Source organism: Anas acuta, chromosome 3 (assembly GCF_963932015.1).
Source record: "Anas acuta chromosome 3, bAnaAcu1.1, whole genome shotgun sequence".
Taxonomy (NCBI): Eukaryota; Metazoa; Chordata; class Aves; order Anseriformes; family Anatidae; genus Anas; species Anas acuta.
The window spans coordinates 41090849-41104517 of record NC_088981.1 but is presented as its reverse complement, the minus strand read 5'-3'; the positions used below and the strand labels follow the sequence as shown (position 1 = coordinate 41104517).

The window sequence follows — 13669 nt, the reverse complement described above, 5'->3', positions numbered from 1 at the left end:
ACCAACTAAAGGTTTGCAGTTACTTCTTCCTTTGCTTTCCAAATAATTCATTTGCCTCATCACCCCTTTATAGTTACTGCCATTATTTCTGTATCTGTGTCATAAATGTAGACATACGTATACGTGTCAGAAGTCCTGGTGTAGCATTTGTTCCTCCTGGTACAGAAGCGCTGAGGAGCACTGAAAACATGTATTTGATGTTCTCACAAGCACCAGTATGGCATGCTGGTGTATACTGGTCCATTCTGAGCACTTGATACAGTACTTCAAACGCAACCTCAATTTTCCCCTCACAGAGAAGATTCATGAGTTAAAATATATCCTGGTTAAGTGAATGCAGGATTGAGGTTTGTTGTTTGTTTTCCTTTTTTTTTTTTCTTTAAAGTATCTAATAAAGCATCAGCAACATTAACATTATGGTTATTAGTTTACTTAATATGATGATGTTCCATTAGACAAAAGATAATATAATTGTAGGCTGGAAATTAACTATGGAAACATGTTGATATAGTTATATGGAGTCATGAAACTTTTTCAAATGCAGGAGCACTGTGTCTACAATACAGTTTAAACAAGTTAACTTATCTCATCTGTATATGCATAATAAACTTTTGCTCCATGCTGTCATATCAGATACTCATTATTCCAGTATAAAAATGTTTTGTTTTGTTTTTTATATACAGGAAAGCATTTAATGAATATTTAAAAAATCCACCATTGAAGTTAAGTCAGTACAACTTGTTAGAACCTAGTGCTTCTTATGCTTTCAGCTCAAAAAGGATAATTCATATTTATAAACAAAAGTACTAATACAGTTATACTTTTTTTGCCTTATTTTAAGAGTAAAAAACCTTTATCTTCTAGACAAATGGCACCAGTACTGTGATGCTGTGCTAGAAATGCAGCACGCACAAAGAGGAACAGAGGCAGAAGAGTCTGAACCCAACATCACAAAGGAGCTAAACGTCAGATGATGTTACAGGCTCCGAGATGACTCTTGAAAAGCCGGGATTGACTCAAAACCGAAGTACCCACTGTTGATCAGCCTACATGGATTTATTTAGGGCATGGAAACAACGCAACACAGATCTAAAAGGCTCATTTCCTAGGCTAAAGTTTAATAGAGCTTTAACTTTTTAACGAAGTCAAGGTTTCAACGTATCTCCTCGGGTTAGCAATTCTTAAGTAAAACCAGTACAGTTATCCGTTGAACCCCAGTTCAACAACAGAATTAATTACTGGAATTAATCATCAGCCACAAAGCCTTCCCTAGGATATTTAACTGATTAGCTAACAACATACTTACCAGAGCTCATATTAAAAAAAAAAAAAAAAAAAAAAAAAGCTTCATTAGAGCTCAGGAGTTCAAAGGATGGCCAACTTGCCAATCAGAGGAGCACTGAGATCATCATGGAGCTGTTCCTGAAATAGCCAAGCTGAGGACTCACTTCTCTGAATAGGAGTTTTGTGTTTTGTTTTGATCCCCATCATAAGTCAAAGGGTAGAAATTTCCTCATTTCTGAGCGTGCTGGTATCCAAATCAAGGCGGTGGCAGGGCTTTCAATTCTCACCTGCTTGCAGGAAGTCCGCACCTCGCCGGTAGCAGCTAAAATAACTGAAGCACCAGATGAGTCTCCAGCCATCTGCTCATCTCTCCCATTCTCCATGAGCTGCCTTCAGACGAACCAAGAGGCTTTTGCAAGCATCAGGCCTGTGGGTGCAGAAGGGCAGCCTGGGCAGGGCAGATGGAGGAACTGCGACCAAGAACAGCTCTGCCTCAGAAGGACCGGCCGCAAGGTCCCTCCTCGCTACGAGGTGGGCCCAAACCTCAGTTCCACCGAGCAGAGCGGGTCAGGCCGTCACTTGAAAGGAGAACCCAACCACAGATATGCAGCTTGGTTGTTGTTCTGCTGGCAGGATACATATTGGCCTTTTTGCAGCTTCTCGAGTACGATCCAAATGACAAAGCAGGCTGAGAGACTGTTTCTTTAAATGCCAAATTTCTAATATAGGTTCCAGCCAGTCACTTAGCACTGTACTTGTCTTTTGTGGTTGCGTGTATTTCCTATTTAAGAAAAGGACTACAGCAGTTCCTGGTTTGTCACATTTTCTTCAACTAAGAAGTTTCAGCAGCAGCTTCCTCTGCGATGCATTATTCTGCATTGGTAAACATTGTATTCCCTCTCACTGGGCTCAGAAAAGCTCAGCCATCTACAAAAGGATTTACAGATGTGAGGCAACAAGATGAAGGAGTCCAAAGCCACATCCATGATGACAATCCATGGGATTTGTCCTCCATGCCTAGATTCAATCCTCTCTTCTCCATCTGCACTTACCAGCTCTTCCAAAATAACGAGCAAATGTTTCTCCAGCTACACAGATCTGGCACATTTCATTTTCCTTGTCATTTAAGAGATGCACACAAACTATTTGGTATTAATAGTAAGAACACTCTGCACTTTGTAAAGCTTTATTCAAAGCCTTCTGTGATCTTCCACTGAAAGCATTAATTTAGCACCTTCACAATAGTTGTGAAGCATGTCTTGTAGCTCGTTCCACGCAGGTGGAGGCTCGGAGGCACAGGCAGGCTGAAGCAGCTTGCTGGCAGTGCAACCACCAAAAGAACTCGTGTTCTGCCTCCCCACATTCATTCTGTATTTCAGCATTTCTGGCCAACGCTTGCTCCAGCACTTCCTGCCCCACGTTTAACTTCAGAAAGCATAGTCCCTTCTCTCCTCTCTCACTACACCTGCGTAAATCTCTGGCAGAACTTCCCAGACATCTTTTTTTTTATTTCCCCTCCAAGGACTTCCTAAGATTAAGCAGTTAAATCATTAAGAAATAACTTCACCTCCTCCTAAGAAAAACACTTACTCAACATTCTCACCACCTGTGTGGCCATGTTTTTACATCCCAGATACCAGCCACATTGGCTGAGCCTGGAAAGCTAACAGTAACCCCTTCCAAATGAAAAGAATACTCCCAGGGTCTGGTCTTTAAAAATAATTTCCCTGGATAAGCAAGAGACTGCTAGTAAAATATCACAAAAGTCTCAATTTGTTTTAAACAGGAGAAGAAGAACATAGAAGGTCAGTCTGCCTCTTTCACATTCAACTGTTCTTCATATACACTTTATGTAATTACATAACAGGATTGCTTTAATAAAAAGTAAGTAGAAACATATATAAAAGACAAGCAACCAGAAAAGGGTTAACATTTTATACTATGTTAATATCTGAGTAAGGAAATAATTTCAAATTTAATCCATAATGAAAAATAAAATCATGTACACAAAGACGGCAAGCGAAGTGACCATGGAGTTGCCTTACATGACAGACAGCACAGGAGCCCCTGACTGTCCATGGCTCACCAGCGCTTAAAGAACATTACCTGCTTGGACTCTCACACTAGGATCATCTGGGCACACATCTGGGCATCTGGGCACACAATCCTCTTCCTTGTTTTAACACAGCACTTGTATAATGCCAGAAGATACCTTGTCATTAACCGCTGCCAGATGTGGTTTTGCTGAATGGTGACCATTATTACTTTTACTCAAACCTCACACAGTAACAGGTCTCACCAGAAGCTGCTGGTTGAACTTCAGATCAACCGACAGATGTCCCTTATGTATCTTGTAAGGCTAAATTAAAAAAAAGTTTCACCTCCTTTGTTCTCTCAGGAAGGCTGAGCCACAAGGCTGTACGGGCTCAAGACTCCACTCTTCTTTGGGGCATTCAGAGCACACCACGCCGTCCTTTTCACTCCCTCACACCATATCCAGAAATTCAAGAAGCAAGAACACACATTTGGCTCCAACCCTCAACCCAAAGCTCAGGAACAGCTGGTCTCTCTGAGCAAGTGACCCACAGAGTGTGCATTTATCCATGGCGAGAGAGAGAATGCAGCAACCCCTCAAGGGCTCCCTAAGAGCCTCTCTTGGTACAAACAAAGTTTTCTAGGCAGCATGGTCCTTCCAAAAGCCTATCAAAGGCAAAAGTTACACAGGAAGCTGCACAAGTACATTCCAAGCACATTTTTCACATTTTTCATTCAGTAAAAGCTTGCTGGATATCCCAATAGCATCGTGTCAAAAAGTTCTACTTCAATTGCGTTTTGTTAGCGGGATTAATGGTATAGCTAGTTCAACTTGAGAGGACACATCTAGAGAAGACTTCATCACTCCTGCTTCAGCCTACTAAAAGAGAGAATATTTTAAGCTGCAAGCCAGCAGAAGAAAGACAAGAGAAAAAGAACAGGGGATAATTTGTTCTTTCAACTTGTCTATTCAAGAAATTTAGAGGAAGTTTAAGTGGGACACCACCAGCAAGTCTACTTGTTTGCCTGTCTTACATAGCACAGACTAGGATAAGGGTCAGCAAGCATACGCTTTTCCTTTTATAAGAAAAAAGCATGTAATTGGAGTAATACTCAGGTTTATGAAATGCACAGGATCAAAGTGAGACCACTACTGTTTAACAAAGGTAAAAATCCACCTAAGCCTACAGAAGACAGACACAAAGGAGAGCATTCCCTGGCTACCAGAAGATGGTTTTGGTGGGACGGTACCATCCCTCCAGCTCCCACAGACTTCCTGGGCCACCCCAAGCAGATTCCTCAACTCACTTCAGAAATGGGCAGTGAGTTGAATAAAACAAAGCTGTGTACAACACCGTCGTGGAAACAAAGGTCTTGACATTTTTCATCTCTAAGAGGTGTTCAAATACTATTCTCACGGGCAAATGCTAAAATGAATCATGAAAGCAGCACACTGCTAAGGCTCTGCGTTTGAAAGCAAAAGGCTAATGAAGTACTAAAGCACCACAGTTTTTTTCCTCTTGACGAAACAGAAGAGCAAAAAAGATCCCAACCCTGATTGCACACTTTGCAGAGAAATTCCTTTTCAAGGTTATTAACTTTTTTCTTCCCATTTAACAAAAATTACTTCAACAGTATAAAAATTGGAAATAACATTATCTCAGAAGCAGAAAGTTGCTCTATTCCTTATTGGTAAGCAGCACACAGACATACAAAAAAAGAAAAACCCACAGGAAATTGAGAGCTATTCATTTAGTTTTAGTCAAGTCTTTGCAAGACTGTACCTTTTGACTATTAGTCGGTGGTAATGCGCAACTGTCTGGTACTCAATCTCCTAAGAACTAGACCAAAAAAAGTATCAACATTAAATTTTACCTTCAAAAAAACACAAGTGGTATGAATACAATTCTCCAGAAAAATGCTACTTAGCAAAAACAAAACAACTACACCCCCACATACATACGATATTTAAAAGAAAGAACTCAAAGTTGCAATTATGTTCACACAAACCCAAACTGCAAAGTACAAGTAGTTCAATTTCGAGATTCAAAATCCTTTAAGTATTATCTCTAATGACAACATGTACCCCACTTCCTCTCACATTTTTCCTTTGGCATTTTGGGGGCCTGAAGCAATGCTATCCATTGCCTCTACCAAGCACCTGAAAGAAGGTACGACTGCAGTTGTCACTGGCACAGAACACAAAACCTGGAACAATCGTAAGCAGAAAGTGAGTCAGGTTACTTTCTGGTAAAGGCTTTTTATTTGTTTGATAGATGTAATTTACATGAATGACAACTAGCTTTGAATACAGCAATGCCACAAAAGTTACAAACTTATGGGAATCAAAAAGAATCACGAGAATTGCATCCTGGAAAGCAACGATCCTGTTTAAAAAGCCTGGGGGTCACGGCAGACACAATCTAGACACTGAACTTCCTGCACGACCCTGCAGCTAAGCAAGGAAACCCAGCCGCTGGACGGATAAGAGCATTATTTTGTATAAGGCTGGGTGGGAGGGAGAGCATTATCTAAGAAAAATAACAGCAAGAGCAACATGTATTTCTGGTCTGTTCACTGCAGAGAAGAAGGTTCCACTAGAATAGCTAAAGACTCAGAAAATACATCTTATATTGAGAGTTAAAGAGTCAGCGTATTTTGCTTATCAAAGAGGATAATGGTTATCAGTGACTTACTGACAAACTGGCTAGATGTCTCTACAAAAATTTACTCAGAAGATAAGGAATACATTAGTCAAAAGCAGGCCCCAAAAAGATGCTGCTGGGCAGAGGAAAACATTTTGAAGAGTTCAGAATTAATCTCCTCTGCCTGACGGTACTTAATTATAGCTAACTGATATGGTGTGCGGTGCGCCCAGAAACTCATCGGCAGCAAGCTGGTGAAATGCAGCATCCACAAGAAACACTTCATCTTACCCAGCCTACTAAAACTCTGCCCCACTGCTCTGCCATTTACATCTTCCCCATGCAGCAACGCCGTACATTCAGAAACGCAGACCTCCGCAGCAACTCCTACCAGAACCGCTCTCGGAGGACATCTTCAGAAGCACAGGCTGCTCCCTATGCACCACTACAATATTAAAATCAGAGTTCATCATTATGGGTCTTAAGAGTGCTCCATGGCCTCCGTTCAGAGTATTTAAGGCTTTTCCCAGCGCTCCAGGACAGAGCAGCAGAGCTGTGGATCAGTCCAGCTAGTGTCAATCAGTGCTGGAGGTGCCAATTTTTGTGTGGCTGGATGAAGGACACAAAGCAAGCTTCCCAAAGAATCACTCATGGCAGATCTGAGCACCGAAGCTTGTAACATTCAGATCTTCCTCTCCCCACTCTTCGGTTCATAGCAACTTGCATTAAACAAGGACACCTGGACAAGGCCCTGCACTGCATCCCCCCTACAGTTACAGACACAAAAGAGCTCGACATACTGCTGAATGCTTGGCCCAACGCTCTACTACTACAATCAAAGTACACAAAAATGTATACAGCACAGAAAAGAGAATTGCCTAAAATCCTTCCAGAGAGAAATGAACACAATTTACAACTTCAACATGTGACATTCTGTCATTTATAGTTGAGTGGACACCTCTGCAAAGTAACAACAGAAGTTGGGGGCTTTCTGCAGAAATTACCAAGCAAGAGTTCATGATCTGCACTAAGACAGAATGAGCAGACAACAGACGCTTATTCTGAGGACAGACATCTATGAAAGTACTCCACAGAATATAGGTTTCCTAAAGCTACAGCCCATTCCTTGGCGTTTATGATGCCAGCACATCACGAGCAATTTATTTCATTTCAGGGCATGCTGGCCAAGAACAAAGACAGCAGTCCAGCAGAGGACAGGAGCTGCAGCAGGCTTGGCCTCCTGGGCTGCCAGCAGCTTGCCACCCAGCAAGGACCAGTGACGGCCGCCTGTCCTTCCCTTCCCACCTTCAGACGTGTGGCATGGGGCAAGGCCTCAGCTCCTCACAGCATCCATCTCTTCCAGTGGGAACAGGACATTCCCACCCACAGCTGAGGGTCAATCATGAGCCAGAAAAGCGCATCTCTGAGGGAAGCTAAGTGCAAGCGAGCTTCTGGTGTTCTCAGAGCACGGCCACCAGCTCAGCCCCGGGACCTTGACTAGTTTTTTCTTTAATTTCTAGAGATTTTTTTCTTTTTAAATCTCAAATATGAATTCTGCAACTTTGCACTCACTGGGCTCGCCTCAACATTTTTAGATTTTTCTTTCTTTTTTTTTTTGTTGAACCAGTGAGTTACTGGCATATCTCGGCTTGGCAACAGAAGCCAGAGCTTGGAAATTGCATGGCTGCCACCCAGAATGGGCTGGAAAAGAAAAAAACAGAACGCTTCCCTACCTCTCTGCCTCAGCAGCACTGAAGGATTTCACCTTCAGCCTCAACTAAAACTTCCCTTTTAGATCTCCTGGCAATTTGTCCTTAATTCATCTAGGAAACGGCTGATGCGAAGAGAAGAAAGGCAAAAGAGGAGGTGTAGGGAGGAAGGAGAAGGGGAGGAGAGGCGGGCACGATCCAGATGGCCGGTATTGGTGGTTAGCACTTCAGTACCGAGAGTCAATCTGATCTGTTTCAATAGTTAAGAGGAACAACGACAACAACAAAAAAACAGCCCCCCAAAACTTTTGTGTTTTTGGAGCTGGGGTTTCTGAACAAAGTTTGAGATCGGCCTCACCACAGCAATGGTAACAATACATGGCAGGACCTGGGTACCTGAAGCACTGTGCGCAGCAATTAATCATTTCAGCAGTAAGTTATAAAGGAGTATTATCCCCTCTTTACTGACAGGGGAGCTGACTCAAAGAGGGCTGAGGGAGTTGCCCAAAACCACAGGCTAGTCATTAGCAGAGCTGCAGTTACAAGTTCCTGGCTTCCAGCGCTATTTTCACGCACTGGCACCGGCGGCCGCCCTGCCCAGCGGAGCGGGCACGCAGCAGGCTCCCCAGGCCGAGGGTCCCCTACCCTGCACGCCACATCTCCAAGCTCTGGTCAAGCTGTCAGAGCTGCAGAGGTGCCCAGAGATCAGCAGCAGCAGGGCCGATGCTGCTGTGCCCCCTGGGTCCACCCTGATGCTCCCCTTTGTGCCTGTTTGAGCCCAGGGACATGGATCAGAAAAATAACCCTGAGAAGGAGGAGCTCATAGCTGGTCCAGGTCTCGTACCCCAATTTGTCTCACTGAGCAGCCAGACAAATGGCAGAGATGGTACAGAGGGGTTGAGAAACAAGAAATATGCACCCCAGAAACTGTGAGGCCAACATTGCTCCTTCTTTGTGCTTACAAGCTCAGAGGGGAACTGCAGATCAGTTCACTTTTCAAGCAAAAACTGAAATGGCTCTTTCAATTTTAGCCCCATAGCTTGACTGTGCGTTTTACAGTGCTAATTTCAGTTTCTCTTAATTGCTTGGTCAAGACTGCAGAAAAAGTTACCTGCCTCTTACAGAACCAAGCAGCTCACAGCACTACTCTAACAGCGGAAGGTGACCTTTATCGTAAAGATAACTTGAGAAGTATAAGATTGGTCAATTTTCCATCTCGCTGTTTATCAAAGAAGCACAATTCTTACAACAACAAGCTTGGGAAACCTAGTGTGACAGAGCTGGGAAGGGGGAACTGAGTATTCCACTTTAAAAGCAGAACCATAGAAATTTGCTTTTCATAACATGGCTCCTCTTAATTTATACATAAACGTACATCTAGGCTTCTGTTATGTTAGCTGAATGTATTCCCCCCCACTTTCAGTATTCTGCCTAATATTAGCCTATGCCGAGATCTCCAGACATTCCTTCTAACTCACTTCATCCTTTGAAGCTGACAGTTATCTACACAGTCAGGCACTGAAGTAATTTATTCTTTCAGAAGTGTTAAGCATTTACAACTTGCAACATCAGATTGAGCAAATATTCAAATTTTCTGGAAGAAAAAGAAAAGGAAAAAGCATTTACCTTGATGTCTACATTTATGTAGATATTCCACCCTCCCTCCCCCCAACTTTGTTATCTAGAGGTTTTCCTTATGCATGAGAGATTTCCCATTTTCCTCCCTGTACTTTCCAGGTACTTTCCACATACTGTGACAAAACAACTAAATAACACAAGAAAGGGAACTCAAAATACCTGTTACTCTTTTATTCAAATAAGCTTTCTTATTTTGAACATTTTTCTAAGATGGCTTCTGGGGAGACAAAAATAATTCATACGCAATGTCAGAGAACATTAGCAAAAGTAATCTAGCAGCAATGCCACAATTTTGCACGTATGTGAATTAATGCAAGAAACCACAGTGCACCAGTTTAGACAAAAATCATTCTTTGACTTTGCCTGAATCTGGTCTCATCAAAATCAAGTGTTACTCCCACTAAAAAACAACACCAAAACACCCAAAATGAGAAAAGAACACAAATACTTCAGTGAGATACTCTGAATTAAACTGGTGTTTTCATTGCCAAGACTCATTTAAAAAGAACAACCAGAAATGTTTGCAAAACAGATTGCTATTATAAAATGCATGAACATAGCATGCCCCAGCCATTAATAACAGAATATACACCAACACACTGCTTTTCAGATAATCAATATTAATTGGTAATCTAATTTGGAACTGTTAAGACAAGCGGCCTTGGCGCAGCAATCCATCAGGTCGATGCAGTTTAACAGAGGGTGAAAATAGGCCTGGTAACTGTTACTTCCTTGTCATTTCCTTTCCAATATGACACAACGCCATCACAGCGATCAGAGTCATTTTCAGCTCACAAATGCACCTCTGAAACTAGATCAGCTCTGATAGAATGAATTTATGATTCTGATCCAAATTACCAGGCAGACCCTGTGTGAAGCTCAACTTCTCATTCACAAGGGTCCCCGGCTTTTTGGAAGAAAGCGAGATAAAGGCACAGGGAAATACAGGGGAAAGAAAAAAAAAATGCTGGGTGAGAGCTCTGGCACCCATCAACATCAGCAAAAGCTCGTCACATCTCATGATGCTCTCATGAATACTTCCTAAGTTCCACTCCAGAAGCAGCAGCAGCAGCAGGGAATGCGTTAGGAAATATCCATGAAAACTGTAAGTAATCAGGAGAAAGCTTGGGCACGAGGCACAGACAGGACCTGAGGGCAAGTTTGGAGCAGGATCCAGATGCCTGTCTGGAAAGATGAAAGCACAGAAGCAAATGGGGAGAGGGAACACAGTAGTTTAAAAAATTAACAGTAATAAGGGATGGCTCTAAGAACTAGGGGTGCCTGACAATGATGGCCTTAAGCAGGAGCATGAACAGGAGAGCCGCTTCTTCCTGCGAGGCAGGACAGGGAGTGGGACAGTGACACTTCTCTGCCCCAGGCTGCCAGGGAAGGAACAAATAAATGAAGTCCCTCTGAACGCCAAAAGATGAGAATGAGACAGGCATATTTGTAGCTCAGGATTAATTTCAACCCTGAAACAGCATCACACACTGCCAGGACAGAATCTTCTCTTCTAGAGGTGAAAGACGAGAGCCAGTGGGAAGTGTTAACTTCTCTCTCCCAGAATCTCATTTTGAAGCCAGTCCTGTGATTTCTAGGGACCTGACTCACGATTTGTACCTGCCTGGGGCTGGCAATAAAACCATGGCAAGAAAAGGTGTCAAGGCCTGAAGCAGCAGAACATGCTCGAGACGCAAAGCTCCCTCGGTAGCTGTTCTATGAGGTAAGGAGAGAGCAAGCTTGCCCTAGGAGAGGCATTAAAACAAACTGCTGCTCAGGTTAAAGCACGTACATTCAGGAATATCCACTTTGCAGTGAAGAACGATACTTTAAACAAAAATCAAATGACTGAGTTAGACAAACGAAATAATTATGAGGAGCCTAGGAAAACACGAGCAGCTGAGTGAGTGCTGAGGAGCACACCAAAGCAGTGCCTGCCACTGCCAGATGAATAAAATTCTTCCCCAAAATCGACAAAATCTGCTAAACCAAACCAACCTGAACACGAGCATTTAACCCATATAGGCCACACTCGACTCCACACATCGGCTCTGCGCAGGCGGTGGCTCCCCTATGGCGGCCACCACCACAGCAATGCCAGTGGCGGGCACATGAGGGGACGGCAGCCAGGCCTCCCGCACGGTCGGGCTGAACACGCTCTAAGAAGTCCTGAACACAGCCGTAATTCGTAATTCACCACTCTTGGAACAGAAGTAGGCCGGTTCCAACACGTGCGAGTGAGTGAAGATGGTTTACATAACAAGCGAGGTATGCGCTGAGGTGCTTTACATAATAGCGCTGCAGATTGCCAGACCTCTCACCTGAAGAGCTGTATTTTACCAGCTATATACATACCGTCTACTCAAAGGTGGCCTCATAAGCCATTAAATAAAATATTTATAATGTAATTCAGTGGTGGGATGAAAGGGTGTGGTTCGAATGGACAAAGGGGAAAATGCCCAATATTTGCAGAAGGCTAAGAACCAAGCGAGCTTTTGATTCCTGCATACTCCATGCTGGGCTGAGAGCCACCTAAAGTTTTCAGTTCTTGCTCGGGTAGCCACCCTCCAAAACAGTAACTCCACTAAGCAAACAAAACTAAAATGGAAAAAAAAAAAAAAGGGACTGTCTGCAACAGCTAAATCTCTCAATTGAAGGAAAAAGGCTTTTAATCCTGATCCTTGCACGATGACATAATATTTTTAGCTGTTTTCACTACACTTTCCAACCAACAGCCTCGAAGAACAAAAGGGATTTTGAGGCCCCTAAGTTACACAGAGCTCAAACAGGAGACGAAATGAAATGCATAAATGAATGAGGTGCATAGTGATAGGCTGGGCTGCAGGTTGAAAGACTGATAATTCCTGCATCATGCTACTACTGTATTCAGCTGTTTGGTGTCTGAATATAGTTATTCCACTGCTTTTAGTTTTAAAGACATCTACTCTTCTCTGACAGTAGAAAAGTCTGGAGCAGAAACTGAAAGAGAAAAAGCACCTATCTGAACACAGTCTTTTTCAAATGCTGTTATTAAAATTCTGCAAACTTACTTCCTTCAGTATATCAGTGACAGCAAATACTTGTTTCAAACTCAAACCTAAAGGTTTTCTGCTGATATACATTCTATCCTATTCAAAACAGTCCAATTTTGAAAATATTGCAACAGGAAAAACAAGTTTTAAAGCATAGAAGCTAAAACAGCTCAAAGATCTTTTTACTTTTCAGAAGTCCTGGGGGAGGGGGGGAATCCTGAACCCAAACAAAAATGCTTCTACCTCACATGTAAGTTTTAAGAAACTTTACAATATTAAGGTAAGCATGACCAACCTGGCTAAGCTCGTGCCTGAAAGAGTTGTATTTCTGTTGTCTAGACTTTGTATATCACTTCACCAGGAGAAAGGACTAGTGAAGCTGTACAGAATTGAAATGATCCCTGCTTTGAGATCAGAGACAGAAAAAATATATAAATAAACACCTCAATTATTTGCAGGGCTTTGCCAAGGAATGAAACAGTTGTCTTCAACCAGAACACGAGACCAGGGAGACTGTTCTATGTAAGAACATGTTTATCTTACCCTCTTCTCTTACCTTATCAGACACATCTCCTCGCCCTATTCAGAATCCAGCAAGTCACAAAATTCCATCTGCAACAAAAGGAAAACTCCATTAATACCACTCAATAACCTTATAATAGAAAGCTGAGAAGCAGTTCAAGAAAAAAAGTTAAACTTCTGCTCCCATTCCAGTATAATCCACACCCCAGGCAAGTCGCCCTCCTGTCTGCAGGAATCTGGGAAACCTGGATATAAATGTATTAAAGATGTTGTAACATGTTCTGTAAGAAACATGCTTTTCCTCCTTCAGAAAGGTTAAAAGAGGTGGCCAAAGTGTACAGGTTGCCCTACCAAGTCATAAATAAGTCTGCAGCATCCTCTCATTAAATTAAATGAACATCAAATTATATAATGTGCACAGTTGTAAAATGAGACCAATGGTAATGGCCAGAAATAATCACAGCAGCCTTATACTTCGTGGAGACAATTTTCTGTCAGTGTATCAAACCTGGGTATGTTGCACCTTTTATCTGCAGGCCAAGAAACTGTCAACACACAGTCCTTCTTAAATATGGTAAAGCATGCAAGACATGGATGTAACAAAGCTCTCATGCACAAGTTTAAATGATGCTGAACCCTGATCAAGTAACGTCTTACCACCTTTGCACACCAAACTGACAAGGAACAGAAGGATTTTTTTAGGTAAGCATAATACAATTCAACGTACCTGGGGTCACAAGGAAAGAGCGCCATGCACCTAACTAACAAAACTGCAACTTCTTAATAAGATCTAAATCCTGACAGA

The 13669-nt window shown here is 42.4% G+C and overlaps 1 protein-coding gene across 7 annotated transcripts in view; it reads right to left on the bottom strand.

The window, feature by feature from the left end:
- The window catches only part of TRERF1 (transcriptional regulating factor 1), a 101370-nt gene that overhangs the window by 59354 nt on the left and 28347 nt on the right, over positions 1-13669 (bottom strand). For all 7 annotated transcript variants that reach the window (XM_068676768.1, XM_068676766.1, XM_068676762.1 and 4 more), the window contains exon 2: positions 12899-12954. The gene's annotated coding sequence lies outside the window, so the exon portion shown is untranslated. The remainder of the gene's footprint in view (positions 1-12898; positions 12955-13669) is intronic.